This window comes from Pteronotus mesoamericanus, unplaced genomic scaffold, assembly GCF_021234165.1.
Source record: "Pteronotus mesoamericanus isolate MK-2021 breed Mesoamerican mustached bat unplaced genomic scaffold, CSHL_Meso_final contig_163, whole genome shotgun sequence".
In the NCBI taxonomy this organism is placed as follows: Eukaryota; Metazoa; Chordata; class Mammalia; order Chiroptera; family Mormoopidae; genus Pteronotus; species Pteronotus mesoamericanus.
The window spans coordinates 10,548,766-10,553,179 of NW_026555064.1; the positions used below are offsets into that span (position 1 = coordinate 10,548,766).

At 45.5% G+C, this 4,414-nt stretch overlaps 1 non-coding gene across 1 annotated transcript; it reads right to left on the bottom strand.

Moving 5' to 3' along the window:
• Positions 1-1,678: 1,678 nt before the first annotated feature.
• LOC129062783 (U6 spliceosomal RNA) lies at positions 1,679-1,784 on the bottom strand. The gene has a single exon (XR_008528307.1). It is a non-coding gene; the product is annotated as a U6 spliceosomal RNA (small nuclear RNA).
• Positions 1,785-4,414: the final 2,630 nt, after the last annotated feature.

A 4,414-nucleotide genomic window follows, 5' to 3' on the forward strand; every position in this document is an offset into this window, starting at 1 on the left:
AATGTACTGGGAGTTAATATGGATAATAAATTCTGTCCGTCTCTGTCCGTTTTCTTCCTTCCTTCCTCCCCCTACCCTGCTTCCTCCCTCCCTTCCTTCCTTTCTTTTTCCCTCCCTCCTTCCCTCCCCTCCTTCACTGCTCTATATCTTTCTATCTATCTATCTATCTATCTATCTATCTATCCATCCATCTATCATCTCCATTCAATTGATCATTCAACCTCTTTCCCCAAAGGACTTAAGGTGACATTGATTAAATTATAGAATCACTCCTAATAAAAAATATAGAAATATTTTGCATGGTGCTCTTTCACTGATCTACATAATTTAATTCTCATGATGGTCTTCTGAGGGGAGTATCCTGTCTCATTTTACAGGGAAGCTGACTACGTCTTGGACACATATAATAAATGATGGAGCTGGGATGGAAACTCAGATTTTCTGACTTAAACTCATTAAAAAAAGGGTTTTTTTTTTTTTGCCAATATCATGCCATCCAATCAGCTTGTCACTATGATAAAACACAGTATGACACAACTATTTTTATTTTGTACATCATATCTCAACATTTGGAATTACTCTTCAGTAACTGAAATGGAACAAAAATCAACATCTATTATCATACGCGCAAGGGAAACAGGCAGAGTTGGTGTTCTCTTGGTTTGTGTACTGTCTCTAGCCATTAGGGAATGTAATTGAATTTACATGTGAGAGAAGCAGCACACTCAACCGAAGGGATGTGGGTTACACAGAAATGAGCGGTGTCCAAAAGGGACTCAGCCAGCCAGAGGGGAGGCAGATGAGGGCGGCGCTCGTACCCGCAGCTTAAGCAATCACTTGCATCGTTTATTGTGGCTACCGTATATTGCTGGCTCAATATATCACAGACGATCTTATACAGGGGGATTTCTCACCAGTCTTGTTGCTAAACACAATTGGATTTCAGATAAATCTCACACATTCATTTCATATCGCCCTTTGTTACAGGATTTCAAAATGCTTGTGAAGTACTAAGGAAACAAAGTGGTATCTAGCTCTTATCAAAAGAGCGAGGGTATTGCATTGCATTGACGGTTATGAGAAATATGAGCAAGGAGATATTTTGAAATTGCAGGTCTGCCCTCAGAAACACAGCCCTGGGCTTCAGAAATCCCCCATTGTTAAGTATTTTCCTAGGAATGATACGTATCCATGATTCCTTTTACGGCAGTTACTCATGCATTTCCAATCTCATTTTTATTGTTCAGAGTAAGCATTGTATTTTTAAAAAATTATATTTGATTGATTATGCTATTACAGTTGTCCTGATTTTTCTCCCTTTGCCTCCCTTCCACCCAGCACGCCCCACCCCCTCAGGTAAGCCCCCCGCCATTGTTCATGCCCACGGGTCATGCCTGTAAGTTCTTTGGCGGCTCCATTTCCTATACTGTACTTTACATCCCATGGCTCTTCTGTAACTACCTATTTGTGCTTCTTAATCCCCTCACCTCTTCAGCCATTCCTCGACACCTACCTCCCGCCTGGCAACTGTCAAAACCCTCTCCTTAGCCATGATTCTGTCTCTGTTTTTGTTTGCTTAGTTTGTTTTTCAGATTCAACTGTTGATAGAGATGTATTTTTGCCATTTTATTGTTCATAGTTTTGATCTTCTTTTTCTGAAATAAGCCCCTTTAACATTTAAAACATGGAACGCGTCACGAATTTGTACGTCACCCTTGCTCGGGGCCACGCTAATCTCCTCTGTACTGTTCCGACGTTAGCACAGGTGCTGCCGAAGCGAGCACAGCATTGTACTTTCCATTGCAGTAGTACGAGATTTGGGAAACTGTCACTAAGTAAACTGGATATCATTCCATAATTCCTGACCTCGGGGCATTTTTTCCAGAGGTAAACAGTAGCGGCTGCCACCTCATCCCTGGGGAAGTGCCAAAGTCAGGTGGCTTCAGAGCAGAGAGTCTGGGCTTCTTGGGCCTGATGTTGAGCAAGAAAACAGGAGACCCTTTCCCAGGGCTCTTGTGGGGGAACAGGACAAACACCCACATTCTAATCTAAATTTGTCAGCTGTGTCTTGGGAGCCACGATTTGATTGGTGGCAACACTGAATCCAGGTTATAGAGAGCAAGAGAGCCCACATGGTACATGGCATTTTGGCAAGAAATGTGAGTTAGATAGAAACTTCCCAGGTTTAGTTTCATGGAATTATTTTAAGACTCTAAGGGAGCTTTAGGATAGTTGAGTCTAATATCGCTGTGGTTAGGTGACTGGCCTGCTGCTGACGCCAAATCCAAGGCCTTTCAGGTACCAGCCACACCATTTTCAGCCACTTCCTTTTGTCTTTAAGAGGAGGGCAAATATATTTATCTGAAAAATAGGATAGATGAGATTTATTTAGGACTTGTTTTGTATGCTGAGCCCTGTGCTTTCTTCGGCATTTCATTTACTCTTTCTGGGACCTGATGAGTCTCCGTGCTGTGACATTGTTATCCTTCCTAGCAGACAAGGAAGCGAGTCATGCATCGTGAGAGCCGGAATGCTAACCCGCTCTTCGCTCAGAGACCACGTGCTTAGCCACCACCTACGACTAGTCCCTTCTGCTGCTTGCCATGGGTCACCTTGTGAAGGGTCTCTGTTGAACATCGGCCCACAGGATAAGGCCCCAGGGGAGTGACAAACACTCCTCTTTCCAAATGGCCACTGTCTCCTTTCTCCTTTTTGTTCTCTTCTTTGTTGGGCTTTCTCTAACAGAGTGTCCTTGTGCTTTCTTGAAACAAGAGGCAGCCCACATGCTGACTGAAGCATCTTGCCTCTAATTCCCGCCTCCAGCTCCGGGCTCCAGCAGGTTTCCTTCCCCTTTTGTATATACATTTGATTGTCAGGTCCTCAGGGCAAAGACTTCTCAGTGTGTTTGGGACAATCTTATTTATTGTGTAAGGTGTGTATATATTGGGCACGTGTATAAATACTAAAATAACAGTGTTACTTATTTTGATTGAAGGAGATTTATATGTAGTCTTTCCTTACAAAGAGCAGGTAGTTTATTCAATTGCTATCGTGAGCAAGGCTAGAAGTGGATCCCTCAGCCTTTCTCAAACTTCCTCACAGTCTCTCTATTGAGGGCAAAGGAAGTATATTTCCTTCTGCCTTTATTGGAGTCTGGCAGCACAGAGAGTACTTGTTGTATTAAGAACATTTCCCTATTTAGTTGGATGGTTTGCTGCCTTTGGCTTTGTATTTAAGAAAATACACCGTTGGTGGGTGAAGAACATAACAATGAGGTACTTTGTACCTTAAAGCATTTCCACCAAGTGCTAGAGCTTGATTTATGGCGCGAATAGTGTTTGGGGGATGATAAATATGCAGTGTGGATTCAATTTTGACCTCAGCAATTCAAACTGCACCATTTCTTTGCATCCAGGGTCACTCAATAAGTGATATTTGTATGCCTGTAGCTGGGGCACTGTACGCTTCTATATATGGCTCAGGCATGGTCCAACATAGCTAATGAACCAGGAGCTGGACGAATCCAAGTCTTCCGTTTATTTTCTCCAGTGCTCTGTAGGTTCTCAGGAGAGAACACAGCAGTGTCCCCTGCTGGTGTGCAGGGGTGTCTGGGCATCTCTGCTCACCTGGTGGGGATGCAACGCCCCCCCTGACCCACAAAGTCTATTTACAGGGGCAAGGAGGAGACTTTGGGAGCGCACCCATCTTAGGGGAGAGGGAGCCAGGCATGAAGAGATGGACTTGGGAGCAGGTGGAGATGCTTTGAGTCCTGTGTGTTGCATGTGACTTGCATCTGCCCCCTTGGCAGAGCCCCACTGCCCTCATGGCTGTAAGAGAAAGCCAGGTGTGTTTCGTCAACACTACCTAAAAATGGGACACCAATCACGCTGCGTAAGGGACACCTGAGGGGCTGTCCACAGAGGGGTGCTGTCCCTTCCCCCTTCCTCACTGTAGACCACTGCCCAGCTTGGCTCCAGCAGGCCCCTTGATTGTCTCATGCTGGAGCATTCAGTCTGTTGACCATCCCATCCGTCTGCAGAATGTCCCGTGAGGGCGGGGACTGCTCTCTGGTCCCCACTCCATCATCAGCGCCTCGCACTGGGCTTGCCGCCTAGAGGAGCTCGGTCCACGTGTGGGATGAATGAAGTCTGGGTGAAGAACAAAGTCGGGCTCCAGGCCGCACTGGGGCGCCTGGGGGAGTGGGGGCCAGCTGCTCTGTGTTGTGTGGGAGCGAGAAGGCCTGGGGAGCAGAGTGGCCCTGGGCATCAGCTGACCAGGAGAAGGTAAACGGATATTTGGGTGTTTTTTGAGTATATATGCCATATTTGGATTCTGTCTCCGTTTCTGTTATATGACTTCACATTTATATCGCCCTCTGAGTTGACAAGAGCAGAACCCTTGGTTGATGTCACTG